This window comes from Malus domestica, chromosome 13 (genome assembly GCF_042453785.1).
Source record: "Malus domestica chromosome 13, GDT2T_hap1".
NCBI classification, from domain to species: Eukaryota; Viridiplantae; Streptophyta; class Magnoliopsida; order Rosales; family Rosaceae; genus Malus; species Malus domestica.
The window spans coordinates 26,538,675-26,566,516 of NC_091673.1; the positions used below are offsets into that span (position 1 = coordinate 26,538,675).

General features: G+C 37.8%; 1 long non-coding RNA gene, 1 other non-coding gene and 3 pseudogenes across 2 annotated transcripts; 3 read left to right on the forward strand and 2 right to left on the reverse strand.

Annotated features, from left to right (window-relative positions):
* Positions 1-1,520: 1,520 nt before the first annotated feature.
* On the reverse strand, positions 1,521-1,625 carry LOC114822820 (small nucleolar RNA R71). The gene has a single exon (XR_003771012.2). It is a non-coding gene; the product is annotated as a small nucleolar RNA R71 (small nucleolar RNA).
* Positions 1,626-4,120: 2,495 nt separating this feature from the next.
* LOC139190685 (uncharacterized) lies at positions 4,121-5,124 on the reverse strand. Its single transcript, XR_011575027.1, has 4 exons — positions 4,892-5,124; positions 4,722-4,800; positions 4,506-4,632; positions 4,121-4,388 (listed from the first exon to the last, which is right to left on the reverse strand). It is a non-coding gene; the product is annotated as an uncharacterized lncRNA (long non-coding RNA).
* Positions 5,125-11,892: 6,768 nt separating this feature from the next.
* Positions 11,893-12,992, forward strand: LOC103453861 (rust resistance kinase Lr10-like; annotated as a pseudogene).
* A 952-nt stretch (positions 12,993-13,944) lies between these two features.
* Positions 13,945-15,146, forward strand: LOC114820430 (protein STRICTOSIDINE SYNTHASE-LIKE 13-like; annotated as a pseudogene).
* Positions 15,147-25,149: 10,003 nt separating this feature from the next.
* On the forward strand, positions 25,150-27,140 carry LOC103453860 (rust resistance kinase Lr10-like; annotated as a pseudogene).
* The last annotated feature ends 702 nt before the right edge of the window (positions 27,141-27,842 follow it).

Genomic DNA, 27,842 nt, shown 5'->3' on the forward strand with positions numbered 1-27,842 from the left:
TATGATTTCAATTATGAGTATGCGGAACTAATTTCTTTTGCTAGGGCGAACCCTTGAGCCTTAGCATGAATATGTGATTTTTATTTAATTGCTTATGATTGATTGCATGCATACTTTGAATTGTTAATCACCGGGATAAAAACTATCTAATTGTCTTAATGCCTGATCACCATTAGGATCTTTAGAAAAGTAATTTGATGCAATTTTGGTCGGAAGGTTCATTGAAATTGACGCTGGCTTCTTGTGATTAATAATTGTAATTTCACTTAGGATGAATATCACGTCTTAAGGATTGCATGGTTTTTCAAAGGATTTTCATAAAGCATAATGAGTCTTTCATGTTCAGATTTGATCCGAACGTCCGGACGAGTTGCATGTTAGATATACGTTCTATGTTGGAGGTTCCAAGTAGAATATGAATTAGGAAAATCTAACCTTCAAAGTGGCATGTATAGATCATAAGTAATGGGTAAAAATTCATAGGATTGCTAGGTGATGGTGGAACCCTAGTGTTTTCTTAATTTGATTTCTCCCAAAACTGTTTTTTTTTTCTCTCTAGCTCTAATATTGGAGATTGTTTATTTTAATTCTTTAATTTCGTTTTTATTTTAATTAGGTTATAAAATCAATCACCTGAACTTCTACTTTACAATAATTAAATGGAATCTGATTAGTTTCGAATTATTTAATAATCCCTGTGGAGACGACCTTGCGAGATCCGTTTATACTACAATAACCTTGTGATTCTTGCAAGTAAAATAGGAGATTTAAGCCCGTTCACATGAGTAGTAAAAATCCTATCAAGAAAATGGCGCTGTTGCCGGGGATTATTTAAAATAATCCCTACTAATCAGATTTTCAATTAGTTATTGCTGTTTATACATATAACAAAAAAAAATTAATTTTCGTTTTTATTTTATTTTTACGGATTACAACAGTACAGCAGTGCAGATTTCAGAAATCTGTGCATGGTCAGCACCCATTCAACAGTGCAGAAATTGATTCCACTTAATCCAGAACTTGAGCAGAATTTAAGGAGGAGACGCAGGGAGCAAATTTTGCAGTGGGTTCCTCCTCTGCAAGGAACTTTTCTACAGTCTTTAAATTCTGGAGACCTGCACAGTAAAGGAAAAATGACATTCGTTATTCCAGTGGCGGGTTTGCCTTTGGGTGATTCTTTAACAGTCCATACCACAAACATACCAAGTTGCATTACTTATCCGGCAGTGGAGGAAGGGTCTACATTTGAAATAAAGTAGCACATGTTGAATATTCTACTTTCATTTCATGGGTTATCATCTGACGATCCAAACATGCATATTGCAGAATTTTTAATGGGTTGCAAAAATATTTTGGTGAGGGGATTTTCAGCCGAATCTATTAAGCTTTGTTTGTTTCCATACACTCTAAAAGATCAAGCAAGGAGATGGCTTCTCACACTCCCATCTGGAAGCATTACAACTTGGGCCCAACTCAGTGAAATTTTTTTAAACAAGTATTATCCAGCTTCGAAGACTCTTGACATGAGAACTCATATTTTATCATTTGCCCAAAAGCCAAATGAAGAGTTTCATGAGGAGTGGGAGCAGTTCAAAGAGTTGATTAGAAAATGTCCACATTCGGGTATTAACACTACTGATCAAATGCATATATTTTTTAGAGGGTTAAATATGACTACAAAAACTCTTGTCAACACTTCATGCGGAGGTTTGTACAAAGATAAAAATGCACAAGAGGCTTGTTTATTATTTGAAAAAATGGCAGCAGATACACAATAATGGGCAGTTGAGCAGCCACAATCTAGATCTGTTTTTGAGATGTCAAATGGTTCACCATATGTGTCGGCACAAATTGAAAAAATGGAGAAAAAGCTTGAAAGATTTGATGCAAAATTTGACATGTTATTACAAAGAATTTTGGGTTCACAGGTTGCTGTACAGCAGCCTTTACAAGCTGCCTGCAGCATTTGCAGCTTGACAAATCATGATTTTTTGAGCTGTCCACATAAAGATGCTTATCCAGAGTTTATAGCGGAGCAGGTTAATTCATTTAATAATTTTCAACGTCCCAGATATGACCCGTATTCAAATTTCTACAACTCAGGTTGGAGAGATCATCCTAATTCAAAGTGGGACAAAGATCAGCACTCTAGGCCTCAATTTCAACAGCAGGTACATCAACTTGCTGCACCTAAGGCTGCTTGGGAGGTTGCAATTGGAAAATTAGCAAATATTACCACTCACGAAATCCAAAATCTACATGCATCAATGAAAAATATGGAAAAACAAATTAGGCAGATTGCTGTGCAGGTTTCAGAAAGAGCTCCGGGTACATTTTCTAGTCAAACAGTACCTAATCCAAGAGGACGAGAAGAATGCAATGCTATACAGACTTTACAGTCTGGCAAAAGTTACAACAACAGACATGAAAATTCTGTTGGAAATTCGCAGGCAGTAGAACTGCCTCAAACTACATCTGCAAATTTTACAGATTCTGAAATTTCTGCAGATTCTGGGCAGTCCTAAGACAGATCCGAAAATACTGCAGAAGCTACCACAAAAACTGCAGAACGTGTTTATGAGCCTCCTATGCCTTATCCAGAAAGGTTAAAGCCTAAAGCTAAAGATCAACAGTTGACAGATTTTATAAAGACTTTGGCTAAAGTTCAGATAAATCTTCCATTAATTGACATAATCAAGAACATTCCATCTTATGCCAAGTTTTTGAAGGATGTTTGCACAAAGAAAAAGAAGCTCGTTGATTTTGAAAAAGTGATTCTTACATAACAATGTAGCGCAGTTCTATTACACAAGTTGCCCCCAAAGAAAAAAGATCCTGGGAGTTTTACTATTTCTTGTACTATTGGCAATTTTGATTTTAAAAGTGCTTTAATTGATTTAGGTGCTAATGTAAACGTAATGCCTTATTCTGTTTTTAAATGTTTAGGTGAAGGAGAGCTGAAGCCAAACTCCAACATTATTCAATTGGTTGACCGTTCAATTACCTATCCTAGAGGGATCATTGAAGATGTTATTGTGAAGGTTGACAATTTATATTTACCAGCTGATTTTATGGTGTTGGACATGGATGAGGATTTGACAACGCCCATCATTTTGGGCCGCCCATTCCTAGCAACAACCCGCACTCTTATTTATGTTGAAGCCGGAACATTAACATTCCGGGTTGAAGATCAAACTGTTGTTTTCAAGTTGTTTGAAGCAAGCATACATTCAAGTGATAAGTACGTGTTGATGCATTGGATGGTTTACCAAGTGCCGAGTTTATGAGCAGATCATCAATTGACCATCTGTCCATAAAGCCTCCGAATTTGACTCGAGATTCCATAAGTCCTAAACCACAGCAGCAAATGGTGCTACATGATGACCAGCCAATTAACACTATGAAAAAACATGAAAATTTGCCAGGCAGCCCAGATGTTAAGAAAATACAGCCTGGTAAAAAGGTGTGGCTGTTGAATACCAATTTCAAGTTAGTTCCAGGGAGACAAGAATCTCGGTGGAAAGGCCCTTATATGGTTAAGCAGGTTTTTCAAAACGGTAACGTGGACATTGAACCAGAAGGCAGGGGTTGTTTGCTCAAGGTCAAGAAATATGAACTAAAACCATGCATAGGGAAATTTGGTGAAAGCGAGTCTTTGACTCTGAAGGCACCAGTGATCTAGCCACCGAAGTTCTGCAACGTCTAGCTACAGACTTAAAATAAAGCGCTTGTTGGGAGGCAACCCAATTTTTCTAAACTCTTTCCTTATTTTATTTTATTTTTTCGTTTGATTTTTTTTTATTATAAGTTAAATTTCTAGATGCATATATATATATATATACACCTAAGTTTTCAAAAAAAAAAAAAAAAAAAACAAACCATGAAAAATAAAAAAACATGTCGCTTTCTTTATTTATGCATGTTGATTTTAACTTCGTTTTTAATATTCGCCTTTATTGGTTAATTGCAGGTTGAAAACATGGAAAATAAAGAGCGTCCTATGCTGGAATCCTGCACCCAGCAGCAAGTCTACGTTCACATCAACCACATTTAGAGCAGTCAACATAAAAAGTCATTCACAGATGCAAGTTTGGGGGGAGATTGTTGCAGATCCAGCACAGAGACATAATTTTGAGCAGTTAATTTTCTGCAGCTCAGTTTTGCGATGCATGGAGGAGAAGCACAGTTAAATCACAGATCCATACACCACAAAACTGAGTACAACTTTTATTACCAGATCTACAACAATTCCACTTGCAAGGATATGAAATTTTACGTCCCAGATGCACTGATCTGGGCTCTTGGAAGCTTGTGTCGTTTTGTTTATTGAAGCTGATTTTTGTCCATCCACTTTCCTTCCCATCGGTTTTATCATGGATTTGCCTTTCCTGCACAGTTCACAACAGAAAGACTAGTGACACTTTGATTTTCATGATCCAGGTTCTATATCACTTAACACACAACATTGTGAAAGTCATTCTAGGTCTTTAGGGATGAGTGTATACCCTCCATATCGACAGATCAAGACCTTTGCGAGGGGGTACTGAGGCTGCATGACTCGGGTCCGCGATGTCTTCAATGTTTGTTTTGTCTTTGCTATTGTTCAGCTTCCAGCTTGAGAACCTTTGCACCCTAACGCGATGTACATATTTTACATATGCCGAGTGAAGTTTATATGAGACATGCAGTAAGAGATTAGTTATGGAGGGTTGTGAGTTTACCTTTTTGTGTTTCGGATTTGAGCTAATCGAGTGTTGTTCTCCCTTTTGCCCATTATGTCTTCCGCGGATCCAACACCTCCTACACAAATCAGCCAAGCCTCTGTTAGTTTGGTTCTTTTCTGTATAAAACATCATCAGATGGATTACACAAGGCCAGGGGTGATGTTTACCTCAGTGGAACGATTGGAGCTTAAATGTGTCTACATTTCCATGGTAGCACTTGATTTGGGTTGTTGCAGAAAAGAGTGTGTGGTTGCGTGGCTAAGGCTAAGGGTTTGTGTCGAGGTGCAAGAGAAGGGTAAACCATTGAAGTCGAAATGGTGAATGTGGTGCAGCTAGGTTCTAAAATGTGAGAACGGGAGAGCCATTTCTGATTTTAGTGAAAGATAGGGCTAAAAAATAAAAAATAAAATGGAAGGTTTGTATGAAGAGGGATGCCGAACTAAGAAGACAATGGAGAGATTAAAAGCCTTTTCAGATTTTCTAGAGAGAGCTAGATGGGCACATGGGGTTAATCTTAACCCTTGATTTGGAATCCTATGGAGCTACCCTTCCTGATGCATGACACGGGAGTGCATCATCAGTTTTTTATGCTCCTTAGGACACAGTTTGAAGAGAGGGGAGAGAGCCGTTTGGGCTCTGGGTTTGATGACTGACATGTACTGATGCTTGATGCCAATTTCAACACGGCATGCTAGCTGCATGCCTTTCAAAAAAGGGAATCCAATGTTTTCAAATGTTGGTGCACAGGTTTTGGTGCACATGTGCCGTGCACATGGACTTGGTGTGTGGTCCGGGTTCTCAATGAAGTGGGCTCTTTGTGGCTTTTTATTTGGCTACCCATTTATTAACCAGCAACTTCATTTTCCAGCCCAGGTAATATCTTTCTTTTTCTTTGGTTTTGTTAATCATTTACACTTTTATAATTATTATATTTTAGTTTAAGTTTATTTCATTTTTGTCATGTTTCTTTTATTTTCCACACCTTGAGGACAACGTGTGAAATAAGTTTGGGGGTGGGAAAGTAAAATTTTAGGATTTTAATTTTTTTGTCAAGTTAAAATTTTTCTTTTTAAGTTAATATCCATAGATTATTTTAAAAGTTGGAACAGATGGACATGGTGAAGATTAATCCCACAGTAGAGTCTTTTCTATTTATCGTTGCTTAGACACTAATTCATGAATTATACTTTGAACTTTGCACATCACACCAACATGGTTTGTGGGGAGTGAGATTGAAACACTTACTTTTAGTCTAAGTTTATTTTTAATTTTTGTTTTAAGTAAAGTCAGTTATTATTGTGAATAAAGTAATAATTGTCTCACCCGAGGTTTTGCCTAGTAACCGGGCCAGTCCTGCCTAATTAGCAGTGATTCTTGCGTCAAACGGTAGATTTTTGGCATGGGGCAGGGTGGTTAGTTGGTTTCGTAGCCTTTTCAGCTCGGGTTAATAAGTCCTTAGGGGTGTTCTACACCTAGTGCCCTAAAGCCCTAGTGGTTTGGGAGTCATTGACCTAAAGCTCGCTACATGGGTTGGATTGAAAGCTTAAGTGAACCGACATTGCACGACCACTACTGTTACTGAAAAAAAAAATGTTATAAATGAAAAAAAAAAAAGAGAAAAATTGAAGAGAAAAAGAAAATGAAAAATAGTTATATTTAAAGTTAGTATGTGTGAAAGTGTGAAATAAAGAATCACGAGAGGTAAGGGTTTTAGTTGAGTCTCCTTAACTATGTTGGTTCACTTTACACCAAAGGAAGTTTGTGAATTCTTTTCTAATTGATTCTAAATGGTTTAGACTCTGTGGTGGGATTAGTTGAAACTTTTGAAAAGATGTTCTAGTTTTTAAAATTTGCTATGGATTGCAACTTAAAGGTGGAAGTTTTGTCTTGGTTGAGTTTTAGCTAGTTGTCTAGTTTGTTAAGTTTTTATTTTTGTTTGAGTCTTGTTTTGCTTGAGGACAAGCAAAAAGCTAAGTTTGGGGGTATTTGATGAGTAGATTTTATATTATATATTTTACCCTAAGCTTAGTATATTTTGGTTAATATATTGGAAGAATTTTGATACTTTGAATTGTATTTTCAATATAGGACTTTCGACTTCCTCTGGAGCAAAATAGGACCAAATGGACGAATTTTGGAGTGATTCCAGTTGGAGGACATTTGTGAGTCACTTAGCTTGATCGTATCAAAATTTGGGATTTGTTCATCAAGCGGTTATTTTCTGGCGATAAAAGAAAGAAGCAGTGTGCAGTGCTGGAAAATGACGTTTTTGGGCTTAAATGGTGTTTTTGGAGCCTAAGATGACCTCGGATGGGTTCGTGGCCTTCTGGAGAAGTGTTCAGAATATTCCAAACATTAAATCCAGCTATATTGGGCCAGTTTTGGAGCAGCTTATGGGTCCAAAACGTGGGTGTTCAGATTTTAGGCGAATTTGACAATTTAATTTAGGGTTATGTTTCCTATTTTATTTAATTATTATTATTAGTTTCCTAGTGGGAAGAAATGACCTGTTTTTAGGGTTTGTGAGGGGGTTTAGCAAATATATTGCTTGGCCGTCTACAGTTTTAGACGACGCTTTCTTTTATACAATTTTGGAGACAGAGATAATTGTTAGGGTTTTGGAGACTTTTTACTTGAAGGTGCTTTCAATCCTTTTCTTGAATATATTTTCTATGATTTCAATTATGAGTATGCGGAACTAATTTCTTTTGCTAGGGCGAACCCTTGAGCCTTAGCATGAATATGTGATTTTTATTTAATGGTTCGCCCTAGCATGAATATGTGATTTTTATTTAATTGCTTATGATTGATTGCATGCATACTTTGAATTGTTAATCACCGAGATAAAAACTATCTAATTGTCTTAATGCCTGATCACCATTAGGATCTTTAGAAAAGTAATTTGATGCAATTTTGGTCGGAAGGTTCCCTGAAATTGACGCTGGCTTCTTGTGATTAATAATAATAATTTCACTTAGGATGAATATCACGTCTTAAGGATTGCATGGTTTTTCAAAGGATTTTCATAAAGCATAATGAGTCTTTCATGTTCAGATTTGATCCGAACGTCCGGACGGGTTGCATGTTAGATATACGTTCTATGTTGGAGGTTCCAAGTAGAATATGAATTAGGAAAATCTAACCTTCAAAGTGGCATGTATTGATCATAAGTAATGGGTGAAAATTCATAGGATTGCTAGGTAATGGTGGAACCCTAGTGTTTTCTTAATTTGATTTCTCCCAAAACTGTTTTTTTTTTTTTTCTCTCTAGCTCTAATATCGCAGATTGTTTATTTTAATTCTTTAATTTCGTTTTTATTTTAATTAGGTTATAAAATCAATCACCTGAACTTCTACTTTACAATAATTAAATGGAATCTGATTAGTTTTGAATTATTTAATAATCTCTGTGGAGACGACCTTGCGAGATCCGTTTATACTACAATAACCTTGTGATTCTTGCAAGTAAAATAGGAGATTTAAGCCCGTTCACATGAGTAGTAAAAATCCTATCAGTTTGCTTCGAGAATTTGAATACACTCGTATGAAAGATAGTGAATCCTTATCTATGTATCTTGCTAGACTGTTTAATATAATGAATCAAATGAAGAGTTATGGTGAGAATCTGACTAGAGAGAGAGTTGTGCAAAAATTATTGATTAGTTTGGCTATATCATATGATCCTATTAGCTCTGTGATTGAACACTCTAAAGACCTTGAAACTCTTGAGGTTTAAAAGGTAACTGCTTCTCTGAAAAGCTTTGAGCTCAGATTGGATAGACATGCTGAAAACTCCATAGAGAAGGCTTTTACAAGTCTAAATGTAGGAGGTAAAAATCCTAAGGGTGGAGGTTATTCTGGAAATCAAAAATTTCAGAAAAACTGAAAATCCAAAGGAAAGAAATGGGATAATAAGCCTAATTTCACTCCCAAACCAAATGTCCCTCATGATTGAAACAAAAAAGCTTGTAAACACTATGATAAATTGCATTATGGCAAGTGTTGGTTTGAAGGGAAGCCTAAATGCACAGGTTGTGGGAAGTTTGGGCATATGCTCAGAGATTGCAATGGAAATAAAGGTGTACAGAAGGTGAACTATGCAAATCAAATAGAAGAAACTGGTTCCTTATTCTATGTATGCAATGTTGTGACAGATGTGAAGGTGAACCACTTATGGTACATTAATAGTAGTTGTAGTAACCACGTGATAGGTGATGAAAGGTTGCTAGTTAATATTCAAAGAACTTTGACTTCCAAAGTGAAGATGGGAATTGGAGAAATTGTTTAGGTGGCAGGAAAGGGAACTCTAGTGATAGAGACCAAATTAGGAAGGAAGCACATTCAAGAAGTGATGCTTGTTCCTGGACTTGAAGAGAATCTTCTTAGTGTTGGACAAATGATGGAGCATGGGTATTATCTGGTGTTTGGAGGAAATGTAGTGAATATCTTCGATGGCTGGTCCCTTGACAATCTTGTAGTTAGAGTGCAAATGACAAACAATAAATGTTTTCCCCATACTTTTATGCCTGCAAATCAGTTGGCCTTGAAGTCAAGTGTAACACACTGTTTGTATATATGGCACAAGAGATTTGGGCATCTAAATGACAGAAGCATGAAATTGCTTAAAGATCAAGAAATGGTTCATGGGTTGCCTCATTTGGAGAAGACTTCTATTATGTGTGAGGGTTGTATGCTAGGGAAGCACTATACAGACTCTTTTCCATCAAAATCTACTTGGAGAGCTAAACTTCCATTGGAATTGGTTCATACAGACATCTAGACCAATGCAAATTGAATTTATCTCTGGAAATAGGTACTTTCTGTTGTTCACAGACGATTGTACTATAATGACATGGGTGTACTTTCTTAGGAACAAATCAAATGCATTTGAATGTTTCAAAAAGTTCAAAGCTATGACTGAGCTACAGTGTGGATATAAGGTGAAATGTCTAAGAGGTGATAGAGGTGGAGAGTTTATGTCAAATGAATTTAACAAGTATTGCAATGAGCTTGGAATTCAAAGACAATTAACTATGGCATACTCTCCTCAACAGAATGGAGTGGTTGAGAGGAATAATAGAACTATGGTGTAAATGTCAAAGTGTATGAACACTATAGTCTATATACTTAATAGATGTCCTTCTAAGTCTCTTAAGAAAATAACGCCATTTGAAGCATACATTGGCAGAAAACCAAGCATTGCACAGTTGAAAGTCTTTGGATCACTATGCTATGTGCACATCTCTACAACACTAAGGCATAAGCTTGAAGAAAACAGTCACAAATGCATTTTTGTGGGTTATGGACTCTGTGAGAAAGGGTACAAGTTATTTGATCCAAGTTCCAGAAAGATCATCTTGTCCAGAGATGTAGTCTTTGATGAAAATGCATCATGGAAGTGGGAGAACACTGAGAGAAGTGAAATGAGAGTTCCTATGATTGCTGAGGGTCAAATGGCAGGATGCAATGAAGGACATAAGCAATTTGAAGTCAGTGAACCAAGTCAATCCTTGGATACATCAACTCAAGTGGATGAAGTTATTACACCACTGAGTGAGGAAGTTCTTGGAGGCCCTCAAGCAATCGATCACACACCACAAAAATGGAGAAGCATCAATGAGATCATGGCACAATGTAACATGTGCATTGTGGAACCAGAGAACTATAAAGAAGCAGTTCTAGATAAGTCATGGAAGGATGCAATAAAATCTAAGCTGGAAATGATTAAGAAAAACAACACATGGGAGCTAGTTGACAGACCATTTGACAAGCCAATCATTGGTGTTAAGTGGGTCTATTAAGCCAAGTTGAATCTTGATGGACCTGTGCAAAAGAACAAGGCTAGACTGGTGGCAAAAGGCTACTCCCAAAGCCTGGGATAGACTACAATGAGACATTTGCTCCAGTGGCAAGGTTAAACACAATCAGGACATTAATAGCTCTTGCTACACATAAGGAATGAAGCTTGTACCAGTTAAATGTAAAGTCTGCCTTTTTGAATGGAGTCTTGAAGGAAAAAGTTTATGTTGAGCAGCCACAAAGGTTTGTGAATGAGAGTGAAGAAACCAAGGTGTATAGGTTGAACAAGGCTTTGTATGGGCTGAAGCAAGATCCTAGAGCCTGGTATGATGAGATAGACTCCTAGTTTACTTGCAAGATTCATGCATAACCCCACAAAGAAACATACGGGAATATCCTAAAGAGTGTTGAGATACATTCAGGGCACTCTTGATTTTGGAATTGAATTTGTGAAAGGAAAGACAACCACTCTAATTGGCTACTATTATAGTGACTGGGCAAGAAGTGAAGACGATATGAGAAGCTACATCAAACAAAACACAGTGGCATTGTCCACTACAGAAGCATAATATGTTAATGCTGCAGAAGCTACATCAAAGGCAAAATGGCTAAGATTTGTGCTTGAAGACTTTGGGGAGGAACAAGTGGAAGGCACACCAATTCTGTGTGATAACACATTTGCCATAGCAATGGCAAAGAATCCAGTTCTCCACCAGAGAACTAGACACATCAGTTGAAAGTTCAATTTCATCAGAGAAGCCATTCAAGTAAAGGAAATTGAACTGATTTATTGTAAAACAGAAGACCAGATTGCTGATATCCTAACTCAAGCTTTGCCAAAGGATCCGTTTGTTTGTTTGAGAGGATTGGTTGGTGTGAAATCAGCTAAAGGGTTAGAAGGGAATGTTGATGTGTAACCCTTGAGCTGATATCTTGGAGGCAAAGTTACAAGTTTTGAATTTCATTTTTTTATGTTTAATTTCCGATGTAATCTGAGCCATTGGATCATAGTCCAAGTGGTCTCTTCTCTAGCCTAGGATTTAAGTGATAGATTATGACACGTGTAATCACCTCATAGGGTGATAGAATCAAAGGCTAGGATTTAATCTTGGTGTAAAGTTGTTAGAGAAGAATCTCACTTCTCTCTCCTTTAATGGTTATATTTGGTTAGTGGAGTGTGAAATTCAATTGGAACCTTCATCACTCTCGCAGCACCATAGCTGCATTTTCTCTGCAATTTTCCTTCTTCCCAAACACTCAAAACCTTCATAAAACTAAATACCAAAAGGTATGAACTCTAACACAATTATCTATATGATATGGAAAGAGAGAAGACCATCAGCTCCAATAGCTTCGGATTGCAACTCCAGACTTTGGGACACTCACAATGGACAACTTTCTAAATGATATGGAAAGGGAGAAACCCATCAGGTTCACTTCCCAATAGCTCCGGATTGCTACTGATAACTTCACCAATCTGTTGGGCCAAGGAGGACTTGGTGCAGTTTATAAAGGAATATTTAGTAATGGAAACCTTGTAGCAGTGAAGGTTCTATATGGAAGTTCGGATAAGAGAATCAAGGAACAATTTATGGCCGAAGTTAGTACAATCGGAACCCATCACTTCAATCCGGTCCGTCTTTATGGTTTCTGCTTCGAGGAACAACTCAGAGCGCTTGTTTATGAATACATGGTAAATGGATCGCTTGACAGCTACTTATTTCGTACCAACACGGTGGCTTTAGGATTTGAAAAGCTTCATGAGATTGCTGTGGGATAGCAAGAGGGATCGCTTACTTGCACGAAGAATGCTAACAACGAATTATCCATTATGACATAATGCCAGAAAATATTCTTTTGGATGCAAACTTCTTTCCAAAAGTAGGTTTGGCCAAGTTGTGTAACAGGGAAAATACTCATATAACCCTGACAGGTGGGAGAGGGACTCCGGGTTATGCTGCACCGGAGGTTTGGCTGAGGTTTCCTATAACACACAAATGTGATGTGCATAGCTTTGGAATGCTATTGTTTGAGATCATAGGAAGGAGAAGGAATCTCGATGTCAATATTCAAGATAGCCTAGATTGGTTTCCGAGGTGGGTATGGAAGAAGTTTGAGCAGGGGGAATTAGGAGAGCTGATGGTAGTTTGTGGAATATAGGAGAAAGATAAATAGAGGGCAGAGAGAATGGTAAAGGTAGCTCTGGTGTGTGTACGGTATATGCCCAAGGCAAGGCCTTTGATGAGTGTCATCGTTAAAATGTTGGAAGGTGAAATTGAGATTCCTACACCTTCAACTAACCCTTTCCAGCACTTGATGTCGGACACTCCGTACCCTACTGCACCTAACTATGATACTTCAAATCCAAGAGACAGTACCGCCAGTGAGTATTCTTCGGGTCCTTCTCAAACTGTCGTACATGGTAATCCTATCATGAAGAAATATGAGATTGAAACAGTGTCTGCCTAGCTAAACTGAATTCTGTTTCTCTCTTTCTCTCTCTCTCTCTCTAAATGTTTCATATCTTTTTGTTTTATGAACACTGATAAGGGTGACTACGTAATTCATCATATTCTGTAGATTCTGGAGAGTAAATGTATGACATCTCCTTTCATCAAATGGCATCTTCTTTCATCAAACTACTCCATGAGGAGTTCCATATATGGAGTTAATGTTAAATCCTTCTGAAGTGAATAAATTTTTTGGAGGTTTGTGGAATTTACAGTTCTGATTCATGTGGTAGCTACTTATTATATCCATGCCTCGATTTACCGCATTGATTTGCGTCTAATATACACATACAACTTCGACTTGCTATTATCTTGGCTTGTTATATCACACAGCCACTTCACTATTAGGCAAGTCTATTAGATTATCACAATCATAAACATACAAACTCGAGTTTTGTATCAAAATAACTACTAATTAATCTTACTTCCAAGTTCCCAATTACATACCTAGCGTTTGCATGGGTCTTGAAACACCATTTTCAGAGAAAGGACCCAAGCTAATGAAGGAAAAGAAATGGTAAAGTAAAAGAAACAAGGTGTGTGAAAAAAAATTAATTATTATGTGATTAGAAGAAAATTCTATATTATTTTATTTTTGGAAAAAGAAAATTTTGTTGTGGCCTATATTTAACTGAGAGAAAGGGAAGAGGCATGGCATGTAGAGAAAGAGAGATAGAAAATAGACTTGAGGAATTTTATGTGTTATTCTCTAGTCCTCATGTGTTTATTTATAGTAATCCGAGGAGAATTTCTTACCTTGCAAGTAATACAAAGTTTAATAGGAAAGATCTTCTAGATCCCGAAGGATTCCTAATTTATCTTTACTTAGGATTTACACAATCACACATGTATTAGCATGTATATCACAAAAAATTTGTATATTATTAAGAGCATATCAATTTAGTGGAGTCATGGAATACATGCACAGTACATATTGCTAAAAATTATTTATATGCTTTCTAAAAAAAAAGAAAGAAAACAAAAAAAAAACCTTTACATGCATTGCTGATTATATATAGTGGATGTAGCCCTCAAAAGGTCCGAGAATGTTTGTGCTAAGGGCATTGACTCAACCACGAATAAGCAATGGAAACATGAGAAAAAGTGTGGTCTTCCACTTGGCTTAAGATTTGACAAAGAGACAGAGTGGTGAGATTTGTACATTGCTGATGCATATTATGGCCCTCTAGTTGTTGGCCCTCTAGGAGGACTTGCCACTTCTTTGTCAACTCATGTGGGAAGGAAGCCTATACTTTATGCAAATGACCTTGACATCCACAAGAATGGCTCTATTTTCTTCACAGACACATGCAAGAGATACAACCGAATGTAAGTATAAAAGTGCTTCTATGTTTAGAATTGCTTTTGTAGGGAGCATTTTATGTTCATAAACTTTTTTATGTGAAAATATTATAAGAAAAGCACATCTTGGAAAACACTTAAAAGCACTTAAAATATTGTTAGGTATTTCTCTTGAAAGTATCCCAAAACAAAAAAAAAAAAAAAAAAAAAAAGAAAAAAATTTCTTTTTAAAATACAGATGCACTTTTTAACTTTTCTTGGCTGAATATGAGAACGCTTTCAGCCCTTCTAAGATGATTGCATTAGTAATCATATAGTTTATGTGCCTTCACATGTTAATGCTTGGTAACGATACTAATTGGTAACCAAATGAGGCATTAATGGACACTAATCAAATTGCAGGAATCATTTCGTTATACTATTGGAAGGAGAATCCACTAGTAGGCTTCTGAGATATGATCCTCCTACTAAAACAACTCAGACAATGTAAGAATAAATGAGAAAGGCGGGTAGCAATAGATTGTTGCAGGACTCAAGCACAAAAGAGAGAATAATCCATGCATATAGAGTGTCTACTTTCGCTTGCCCATCCGAATGACCTACTTAGCGTGAATTATGGGGATGAAGATGTACACATTGATCTCACTCTTCAATGAGAAGGGAGAAATTTTGGAAGTTCTTGAGATAGAAAGGTGTGGTTATGAAACTTGTGAGTGAAGTTAGAGAAGTAAAAGGCAAACTGTGGATTGGAACTGTAGCTCATAACCACATTGCCATCCTCCATTACCCTCAAGAGATCATTATTTACTAGCTGTTGGAATCAAATTTGCGCACCGCCACAAATGGTGGGGACACGAACTCGAGCAATCTGTAAAATAGAAAACAATCGTAAGTTTGAGACCTGAGGCGGAGGTGTCTGTGCCAGCCAAAGCCTCTCTAACGGTCAAGTTAGTAAAAAGTTTAGTCTCAAACAATGGGCAAAAGAATTCAAGTATTGGGATTGCGTTACTAGAGACGAACCTTAGATGGGCGTATTTATACCGTGGGGAGGGAGACATTTTTAGGATAGAATCCTCATTCTAAGCTGGGAAATTCCTAGAGGATATCTAGAAGTAGACATTGCATCTTCTTAGGAATTGTGATTACTTGTGGTGCACGCCAATTCCTAGATTGTAGGAATTCCATGACTCATAAGGATTTGATTGAGTCCATATTTGGATCGAATCGCACGTCTTGTGGAAAAGCATGGTCACCTAGCGGAGTCACTAGGACTTCACCTATTTCCCCGGAACAGGGTGATGGTGGCACCATGCTCCATCTGATCCAGCTTCACTTGAAGTTGTTGAGTCAATGAACGGGCTTTTGAGGTAATAGTATTTGGTTCAGCCTTATTCTGGCCCTAAAAAATCATAGTTCCACAATTGCCCTTAACTATATATCGGAGAAGGCAACTTGTCCCCCTTGAGAATGAATAGTTATCTAAAGAGCACACCTTTCAGAGTAAGCTGGAATACATATCATTAGTCTTTTATCTTCTTACTTTGATCTGACCTTTTCTAATGAAGTGGCGACGCTTAATCTAGAAGTATAGTGGCGAAGCCAGGAATAAATTAGGGGAGGGGCGAAATTCAAAATCGTAAAAAGTTAAAAAAAAATAATAATAATAAACATAGACAACCAAATCTTTTTACATATTAGACAATATCAATATCGTTTATAATGTATCAATATAAAGAAAATACAATTGTTGTGGGCAAGATTTCAAGTCATAAAAGCATCGCATAATAGGCTCATTATCAATAAAAGCAAAAATATCTCTTTAAATATAAAAAACCAAGCTATCACTCAACCATTGATTTCCATTTTGTTACGCACTGGTGTTTTGAGAATATTCATAGCACTGTTTCTTATAGTTTTGTCTCATTATGTAACTGTATAATGGAAAAAGTCTTAGACTATCAATTTTAGAGTAGAGTCTATTATATGACTAATAACTAATATATTAAACTAACAATTTAATTAATCAATATCAATAATCATATAAATTATTCAATAACTATTAATTTACTTCATCAATAATCAACCATTTCATTTATCAATAATCATATAATTCATATCAGTAATTAATAATCAAATAACAGACACTATAATTCTATATCAATTAAACACAATTTCATATTAAATTATCAATTATGAATTCAACCTTAAAAAAAAAAGCTATAAAATCCTGCTTTGAAGCAGAAGCTGCTGAGGGGCAATTCGGGCGGAAGAACTCTATCTTCTCGTGCAGCTGTGCTTGCTAGCTTACTGATTTGGGTGGGGCAGATTGGGACAGGGAATGAAGGATTAATGGGGCCTAGTGTTCCCCATATTGTATTATATATAATTTTTTTGATGGAATAAAACGATGTTGGGTTAATGGGGATAATACCTACTTTTTTTTAATTGAATAAAAACGACGCCATCCAGCTTAGGTCTACCTTTCGTTTTGGGCTTGGATTTTTTGAAAAAGAAAGAAAAGCCATCGTGCGCAGCAGCAATAGAAAACAAAACCCTTACCTGCAAATTTTTCGGTGGACCAGAGGGGCGGCTACTCGTTCCTAGGCTTCATTTTCGGCGAGAGGATGGGCAGCTGGCCCTCCTTGCTCCTTTGTAGCTTCACCTATATCTGGACGTGCTTTCTTGAATATCGTGTCATAAAGTTTGTAATGATGAGGCGTGCATTTGTTGCGTGTGCACAAAAAATGAGAAATTATCTTCGATATTCTGCCTTAATGTTTAACTGTTGGATTTGTTCATACCAAGGAAAACCAGTCCATATTCAACTGCTGAGGTGATTTGAAATATCTCCTTAAATACTTATTGGATCCTTGTCCTCATTTCTTCATCAAATCACTAATTTCTTTGTCTGTCCATGAACATTCTGACTGTTTTTTTTTTTTTTCAATTCACACTTGCCTTTACCGTACTTTCCCAAAATTCGTTCCCTTAACGAAGACATGGCTGCCACTTCATCTGTTCATCCCGCTGCTCATGTCAACTTCGATACTTTCTCTGAACCTGATATGGTCAGAGTTCGTAATAAAGAAGATGAGACAACATTTCTCTCAGGTCGATGTCATTCGTTTAATGAATGCAAAGTCTAGTGGGAAGACAATCATGATGTGACCAACGATCTCCCCAAGCCTTCAGGCCATGATCCTCCTTGTACTAGAATACATCCCTATTATTTGGATTTAGGGCTAAGGTTCCCTTTATTGCCTTTGTTGAAGGAAATCTTGATCTTATACCAAATTGACCTCTGTAATCTCACCCTGTCTTCCATGTGCATTTTCACCTGCTTCAAGCATTTAAACGACTAGTACGGAGCTTTCTCAATCTGACCCAGTACTATTTTTAGTCCCAATCTGACCTCCGGTGGTCTGTTTGCATTATTGATCTGCCCAGGCAGGACTAAGATTGGTATAGAGATATTCTCCTCATTGAGGGGAATTGAGATGAAGATATATCGGGGTTGAGAGTCCCCAACAAACCTATCAATAATTTTGACTACAAAATAGATATATTAAGAGCCTCCACCTATGTAACAACCCATCCCGGTTATTTAAACGGATTTTGAATCAGGAGGATATTTCTGTAATTTCATTAAAAAGGGTATATTTTCTAATTTTAGGTTTGCTTTTGGGACCTAAAATGGTGAGCCAGGTGGGACCCTTTTCTTTTTTTGGTTCCCTGGTCTCCGTTCCTTTATGGCTGCCACTTGGCAATCCTATTTCTTTCCCACTTCTTCTCTCTTTTCTGTCTCGAATCCTTCTCTTCTCTCCCTTACAAACTCTCAGCTTTCTCTCTCTCTTTGTAAATTGTCGTAGCTTTCTCAATTCTCTCATCTCCTCTCGATGAACCCTCGCACACACATAAATGCCTACAAACCAACCAAACCACCATAATCACCTGTGACCTCCCTTCCCTCCTTCACCCTTCCTATCTCTTCGTCAGCACTGTGCAACGCCACTGTACACGTGGCTCTCCGATGAGCTAAGTCAAAACGTGCCCTAAATGTTCCTAAATTGGGTTGAGTGAGTGTGTTGGTAGTGTTTGAAGCTTGTTGGTAGTGTTTTAATGCAGGAACATCTCAGAAACACCTTTGCCATATTTTCCAGCAAGGAACTCGGCCTTTGTTGGCATTCTTCGGCCGATCTCGACGTCAACATAACCCCATCTTGGTATATTCTTATTCCTTGCCTTGATATCTACATTTTTGGTTTTTACATCATTGAGAATGGTTAAGATTCGAGCTCCACTGAAGCTCAGGAATTATCTTGCTGATTTCTGACCTCCTTCCTTGGGTCCGGTGACCCACAAACCTTAGACCCAAAACCCTTTTTAACCAGCCCAATCCCTTAACCTTTTAAACCAAAGGACCAAATTAAATAATCGGGCTTTCAAGCCCAAAACTCTAGTTTAACTAGGCCCTTGGGCTGTGCACCTAGGCCTAGGCCCGTCATTAACCCAGCCTAGGAACTTTTTTTAAACCCAAACCTAAGCTTTGGCCCAAACCCATAGAGCCGACCCAAAGTCTAGGCCCATAACCGGTTGGAACCTTCCAAGGATATTCCTGGAACATTCCTTAGAATATTCCTAGTAATATTTCCCTGTTGACTTTTTGTTGAGTTTTTTGAAATTTACCAGGGACCCTTCTTAGGGTAATTCGACGTCCTGGATCTGTATTTGAGGTCCGTTTTCCCAAATCCAATCATTTTAATATATTTTTATTATGTGCTTAGGGGCAATTATTGTGGCGTTTCCATGTTCGCTAGTTTGTGTGGCACTTCAACGGTGAAGTATCTGTGAGTAGACTATTTCTAAAATCTATTTTTTAATAGTAGAAATACATACATGAAAAGCATGATTTGGTGATCACGTTTTAGATAACGTTTTATGAGTAAATTGGATTTACCTTATACGATTATCATGCTTACTTAGAATATTTTGGAATACCTTATTTTCTATCGAACCCATGTTCCTTGTAGGATATCTGATGGATGACGATATACTATTTAGAACATGTTTTTACAAACTTCTTTATAGTATACATGATGGATGACTTTATACTATGAAGATGTTTTTCAGATATATGTACCTATGTTTGGAAAGATTATATTCAAAGGTTTTGTGCGTAGCTAGTAGATACATATTGACCCTCGGGTTGGGTGTTGTTGGAGCCTGCCGGTGATGATACTTATATTAACCTGTGGGTTGGGTGCGGTAGGAGCCTACGGGCGATTGATACTTGTGAAAGAAGTGTTCTGAAGGAAATGTTCTGAAGGAAGAGTTCTGTATGCCTTCGGGCACTACTGATACCACTAGTTAGCACACTATATACAATATATGTTTTATGAATGTTTTTATGGCATGCTAGGGTTTCGGAAAACCTATCACATATTATACTATTGAGTTTTCATAAAATTTTGGGGGTTAGTATGTTGAATAACTATTTCAGTATTATGTATATATTAACTTGGTCTACTTATGTTTGTTTTGCACCCCCTTAGGATTTAAAATCGAGGCGTACAATCCCTCAAGGCACATCCGCATCGGCATCTTCGAGTCCTCTCAGTGTAGGACCCACTCCTTGTTCATTAAACTTTACATTATTTATTTTTAGTGTTCTGGTTAGTTGTGTGGTCTGAACACGTTCTTAAGTTGCATATTCATTGTATTTAAATTTATAAGTCTTATTTATTCTTCTTTTTCATGCATTATAATATGGCTTCATCACTTTCGGGTGTCGACCAGCACATGCCTACCCTGGTGTTTGGGAGAATATCGGGGTCCGGCGTGTCAGCCTATGTCGACCTGAGCTCATTGTTAAAGTTTTCCATATTATCTCCTCTGCATACTGAATTAGTTTGTTACATGACTTTCAACATCGGATCAATACTCTGTAATCTGCATTCTCTAAGAATTGCGGTCGGAGTTTGATCTACATAGGAATGTTGGGAAACAGAAAAATCTTAGTGGTACAAGTTGGTTAAGACCAACTGGGGATCTGAAGCAGTGTTGTACTCTACGACATGCGTTCCCCAAGAATGGCGGCCATAGTCATGTCTTAGTAGTAATTACTCAAAACTTTCGAAGCGCGTGTTGGAGAAAACGAGTAAGCACTAGTTGTGATGAAGTTAGTAAGTGGTAATTGGTGGGATCGAATTGATGTCCTCATACTCATTCCCATTGAAGAAATTCGTGTGAATCTTTAGAGCAATTCTCTACGATTGTCCTATTGATAACCTTCTTGCTTACTCCAACGACGAAGTCAAGTTCCTTAACCATCGACTGTTAGTTTCACGCCAAATTCTTTGAGCGTTGACTTCATTTAGACTAAATAATTTCTTGGGAGACTATTCGGTAACATACGTTATTCTCATCAATTTCCAAAAAGGTTGCGACCATTGGAAATTGAAAACCCTCACAATGAGTTGTGAAATGCAAAGTATCCTTGGTCTTGTGCTCTAGATTTGATGGATTTGTTTTGACCCTCAAATTCTTGAGTGTTCTTTTAGCCTTCTCGACATGGTTTCTCGCTCAATCAATGAGGAATTCAAGATTGATCGATTCGGTGAAAGTGTGCACCTAGTTCATATCGATTATGACAGGAACGTTAGGAGAAAAACCTTTTCACAAGCTTACCAGACTTACCGGAAAGAGTCCCACGTGGATGTGGGGTTTGAGCCGTCTTTTAGTAAAAGTTTGGTGAAGGTAGTAGTACAGGTGGTCAGCGGATTGCATCACAAATCACTATCTTCACGTAGAAATGAATAGTCATCTCTTATTATTTTGCTGCAATTCATAAACATCATAATACTTTGGTAGATATTTTCCAACAATATGATGCCTATGAATTGTAGCAAGATGATGAGATGTGATCGCCTCAACGCATCTTTCCATTGCTTCACTCTAAGACCTTATTGTTCATGAATACGTAGATATGATTGGTACCCTCTTGAATGGTACCACAACGTGGTCGAGGTAAGAATTGGATGATCTTTGCACTTCTGTCGAAAAATGTGTACTCTCATGGGGTTTTTAGGTTGATCACTTGTGAGTCCTTCTTCTTTCCTCCAACATTGACCTTGTTTGACTAGAAATCTACAACTAAGCAAAAATGGAGAGGTGGATTGAGCACTACAACAGTCCCGAAGAGATACTGCTTGTGAAGGAAGGTGACTTCTCGTTTTTTTGCTTGCTTGGCTCGAGCTTTTGGGACTACTATTAACATGGTAGCCACTTCTTTTGAATCCCAAGATACAGTTTTCAAATGGGTTCTTTATTGGCAAAACACTGGAGTAGTTGGTCACATTTGGAAGAATCGAGAATGATGGGGTGCTTGATGCTGGATGGAGTTTTTACGACGACAACTTTTATTTTGTTTAGTTTGGGGTATGACACTTTTTGCGACATGGTACGAGAGTTTCTACATACAACACTGGTTGACAGAGGAGTTTTACCAACTGGTATTCGGAGGATCGAATTTACGATGTGGGAATTTGTGCACCCTTCGGAAATTACTACTTGCTTATCGAGACAACAATGTGTGGTCGATATCGCGGGTAGCCGATTGTGATATCGATAGCTTATTCATTTGGTTTGTTAAGCAAGTGGGCAAGTAGACCCGTCTGCGGTAGCTGTTACCATGTTGTATTGTTGGGGCTCGACCCAAAGATAACTATTCTCGAAGTACGCGACGTTACGTATGCTTGGGCAAGACCCACTTTCCTTTGCGGTTTTGGTTTTTAGTACAAGTATTTTAACTTACCATATTATAGTTATACTTGTTTTTTGGTGTTACAAATGTTTTGGGGGAAGTATTTTCGTTTTCAGTTTTAAGAGTTTTCGACCTCTATGTTATTACATATCTATTTTGACTTTATCATATTCTACGTACTTACTTTTGACCCTATGCTATTATATATTTTCGGCTTTATATCTTTATAAAGTATGTCTTCTACTTTTTCACTGATAGGGGAAGAAGGTATGAGCCTAGAGGCACGAAAGATGGAATCATTTCAACCCTAGCGCGACGAGGTGGCATTTTCCCTTTCGTACAACTGCTCTGACTTGATTTCTTCTATATATATATTTTTTTTCTTCTCCCTATTTTTGAGTTTTTCTGTGTATCAAGTTATTTCAAAATTTTGGGACGAAATTTTATTTAACGGGGGTATATTGAAACAACCCGTTTTGGTTATTTAAACGGCTTTTGAATTAGGAGGACATTTATGTAATTTCACGAAAAAGGGTATATTTTCTAATTTTAGGTTTGCTTTGGGGACCTTAAATGGTGAGTCGGGTGGGACCCCTTTCTGTTTTTGGTTTCCTGGTCTCCCTTCCCTTATGGCTGCCACGTGGCAGTCCTCTTTCTTTCCCCCTTCTTCTCTCTTCTCTGTCTCGGATCCCTCTCTTCTTTCCCATACAAACTCTCAGCTCTCTTTCTCTCTCTTTCTCTCTCGCAGCTCTCCCAATTCCTTCTTCCCCTTTTGGTGAACCCTCGCACACACATACATGCCTATAGACCAACCAAACCACTATCATCACCTGTGACCTCCCTTCCTTCCCTCACCTTTCCGATCTCTCTGTCGGCACTGTACTCGTGGCTCTCCGATGAGGTAAGTCGAAACTTGCCCAAAATGTTCCTAAATTGGGTTTAGTGAGTGTGTTGGTAGTGTTTTAATGCATGAACACCTTAGAAACACCTTCACCATATTTTCCAGCGAGGAACTTGGCCTTTGCTGGCATTCTCTAGCCAATCTCGACATCAACTCAACCCCATCTTGGTATATTCTTGTTCCTTGCCTTGATATCTACATTTTTGGTTTTTACATCATTGAGAATGGTTAAAATTCAAGCTCCATCGAAGCTTAGGAATTCTTCGGTCAGTTTTCGGCCTTCTTCTTCCTTGGGGCTAGTGACCCACAAACTTGAGACCCAAAACCCTTTTTAACCAACCCAATCCCTTAGCATTTCAAACCAAAGGACCCAATTAAATAACCGGGCTTTCAAGCCCAAAACTCTAGTTTAACCAGGCCCTTGGGCCATGTACCTTGGCCCATGCCGGTCATTAACCTAGCCCAGGAACTTTTTTTAATCCCAAACCCAAGCTTTGGCCCAAACCCATAGAGCCGACCCAAAGTCTAGGCCCAAAACCGGTTGGAACCTTCCAAGGATTTTCCTGGAACATTCTTCGGAATATTCCTTGGAATATTTCCCTATTGACTTTTTGTTGAGTTTTTCGAAATTTACCAGGGACCATTCTTAGGGTAATTCGACGTCTTGGATCCGTTTTTGACGTCCGTTTTCGCAAATCCAATCGTTTTAATATATTTTTATTAATTTGACCCTTTATGTGCTTAGGGGCAATTATTGTGGTGTTTTCGTCTTCGCTAGTTTGCGTGGTTCTTTGACGACAAAGTATCTGTGAGTAGACCCTTTCTAAAATGCATTTTTTAATAGTAGAAATGCATACATGAAAAGCATGATTTGGTGATCAAGTTTTAGATAACATTTTATGAGTAAATTGGATTTACCTTATACGATTATCATGCTTACTTAGAATATTTTGGAATACCTTATTTTCTATCAAACCCATGTTCCTTTTAGTATATCTAATGGATGACGATATACTATTTAGAACATATTTTTACACACTTCTTTATAGTATCGATGATGGATGACCTTATACTATGAAGATTTTTTCATATATATGTACCTATATTTGGAAAGATTATATTCAATGGTTTTGTGCATAGCTAGTAGACAAATATTGACATTCGGGTTGGGTGCTGTAGGAGCCTGTGGGTGATGATACTTATATTAACTTTCGGGTTGGGCGATGTAGGAGCCTATGGGTGATGATACATATATTGACCTTCGGGTTGGGTGCTGTAGGAGCTTACGGGCGATTGATACTTGTGAAAGAAGTGTTTTGAATGAAGAATTCTATATGCCTTCGGGCGTTACTGATACCACTAGTTAGCACACTATATACAATATATGTTTTATGAAAGTTTTTATGGCATGCTAGGGTTTCGGAAAACCTATCATATATTATACTATTGAGTTTTCATAAAACTTTTGGGGGTTAGTATGCTGAATAACTATTTCAGTATTATGTATATATCAATTTGGTCCACTCATGTTTGTTTTGTGCCCCTTCAAGATTTAGAATTGAGGCGTATAATCCTGGCGTCAAGGCACTTCCGCATTGGCATCTTCGAGTCCTCTCGATTTAGGACCCACTCCTTGTTCATTAAACTTTACATTATTTCTTTTTAGTGTTCTAGTTAGTTGTGTGCTTTGAACACGTTCCTAAGTTGCATATTCATTGTATTTAAATTTATAAGTCTTATTTATTCCTCCTTTTCATGCATTCTAATATGGCTTCGTCACCTTCGGCTGTCGGCTAGCACGTGCCTACTCTAGTGTTTGGGAGAATATCGGGTTCGGGCGTGTCAGCCTATGTCGACCTGAGCTCATCGTTAGTGTTTTCCATATTATCCCCTCTGCATACCGAAGCTGGAAATGGCTCATTGCCCTTGAGAGGGAGAGAGTACATGGGAGGGATGCCATCGTAGATCTTTGCTCCAACTACCCTATTTAAAACCGAAAGTGGGTTAAGGCTGAGATTGCCAGATTGCACCCGAAACCAAAAACTGCTAAAGGTGTTTTCAAGTCCGAGAAGAAGAAGAGGAAGAAACCGGAAGAGGTTATTCCAAAAGAGGGCTAGGCCAACGAGTAGTTCTGGCGGTCGCCAAGGTAAAATGCTAGAAACTATTGACCTCACTTCTTCAGCTGAGGAAGGCTTTCAGCAACCATCGATAATCGGCGGAGGAGAAGGGGGAGATTCTATCCTCGAGAGAGTTAGGAGCCCTGTCAGAGGTTCTCCAGAGAAAACATTTTCTGCCGTAGTACAAAAATAGACGATGTCGAAGCAACAACAGCAACTATAACATCAAAGTTCTCAGATTCGGACTTCCGTTTTGCTTATGCCATGAGTTTCTTGAAATGCATGCAGTGCTTTGTTGGGTGTTTCCAGTATATATCAACTTAAACTCGGATCTGACCTTAGGATGAGCCCTAGAACTTGGAGATTCATTGCCCCCATCACCAAGAAAACCTGTATGATGGTCTTCTACCTAGGACATTTCTGTGTAACGAGACGAGGTCGTTCGTCGGTGGCAATGTTTCCATTATATAGCTGTTCCCATATAATTCCCAGGTATCATTTGTTTTTTTGCCGATGATGATATCTTGGGACTTATCACTGGATACTTGAGAGGGAAGATTATGTCTGTTTGCTCATATACAGCCAAGAAAGGATACAAAGCAAGGTTTTGGATCTTTTAATATGGTCTTAATGCTCTCTTATTTAAGTTTATTTTTACGGCCTTGTTATCTCCTCCTCATCACGAAAAGCCCAACGCGCTTTCATTATCCGTATATTCATGGAATCATGGGAAATTAAGGATGACATTGACATATAGAAGATAATGAAGACTTCACCAAACTTTAACTCTTTGTACTTCAATCACTCTCTAATGTATCTTCTCATGTGTAATTATCTAAATTCTGCTATTATTCTCTGGTACATTTGAGAGTTTGTTGAATGCTTTTCATAACTCTATTGAAATTGGTTTACCTCCTCGTTAATATCGAGTTACCAGAGTCCAATGTCACCTTCAAATTATGGAGAGACAGCGGCTATTGTTGTTGGCTTGGGTAAAGATTTATGTCACTTCCTGTTTCCTTTCTTTTCCGCAATGCCTTTTTTTTTTTTTTTTTTCCTGAAGTTGATAATGGTTTTTCATCATTGATGAATTTTTACAATAGTGTTCTTGGTGAAGATCGTTTGTTTGCATGAAAAGGAGTCAGAGAGGCAGCTTTGTTAATCCAGATTTTCTGACACTCACAATGAATAAGTTTCTAAACGATATGAAAAGAGAGAAGCCCGTCAGGTTCACTTCTCAACAACTTCGCATTGCCACTTATAATTTCACCAACCTGTTGGGCCGAGGAGGTTTTGTTGCAGTTTATAAAGGGATATTTAGCAATGGAACCCTTGTGGCCGTTATGGTTCTAAATGGGAGCTCAGACAAAAGAATCGAGGAACAATTCATGGCAGAAGTTAGTACAATCGGAAAAATCCATCACTTCAATCTGGTATGTCTTTGGATTCTGCTTTGAGAAACACCTAAGAGCACTTGTTTATGAGTACATGGGAAATTAATCGCTTGACAAGTACTGATTTCGTAGCAACGCAATGAGCTTTAGGATTTGAAAAGTTTCATGAAATTGTTATTGGGACAGAGAGATAGATCGCTTACTTGCACAAAGAATGCCAACAACGAACAATCCATTACGACATAAAACCTAAAAATATTCTTTTGGATGCAAACTTCTTTCCAAAGGTAGTTGATTTCGTTTTGGCCAAGCTGTGTAACAGGGACAATACTCACATAACCATGACAGGGGGGAGTGGGACTCCAGGTTATATTGCACCGAAAGTTTGGCTGAGGTTTCCTATAACACAGAAATGTGATGTGTACAACTTTGGAATGCTATTGTTTGAGATCATAAACAGGAGAAAGAATCTCGACAACTATATTCAAGAAAGCCAAGTTCGTTCTCGAGTTGGGTATGGAAGAAGTTTGAACGGGGGGAATTAGGAGAGCTGATGGTAGTTTGTGGAATAGAGGAGAAAAATAAAGACAACGCAGAGAGAATGGTAAAGGTAGCTTTGTGGTGTGTGTAGACTTTATTTGAAAGGATCCAATCAACTAAGTTGCTAAACTACATGAACGTTAGAATTATAAGCATGCTTGTGCCCTAATGAGTTGTTGCTAAAATGCAGTAATCTGCATAAACCCTAATAACAAATTGATGTATGAACTGACCTGAATTCGCAGCCATACTTCTCGATATTGTGGTGTCTTCCCTTCTCTTGTACTCGGTGCAATAATGTTCTGGATTTACAATGGGGCTAACCCTTCTTAATGAACATAAAGATTATACACCGAGAAGTGGGACCAATCCACACCATTGATTTTGGTAACAGCCTCATCCCATTACCATGACAGTTACCATCAGTTTTCAAATTACAAACCAACAGCCTCACGGTTTAATTAATTCTTGTGGCCTATATCATTTTCCCCTCCATTATGTGTTAAGTTTGCCAGGATACAAACTCTTAGTAGTGCACGTGAGTTATAGGTCATTTCTAAGTTAACTTGTTGTCCAAGTATTGATGAACTCACTGGAATTCAAATGTGATGAAATCACATGAATTCCAACATTCTCCCACATGAGTGATATCAAAACTCTTCACTTTATCACAACAACTTAGTAAATGTGATCACTAAGCTAACTTGATTAGAGAACTTTCATAACTAACTAAAACATTGTATTCGCAGAACCTAAGAGAAACATAATACTCTAATTCATGTATTAGTTCTCC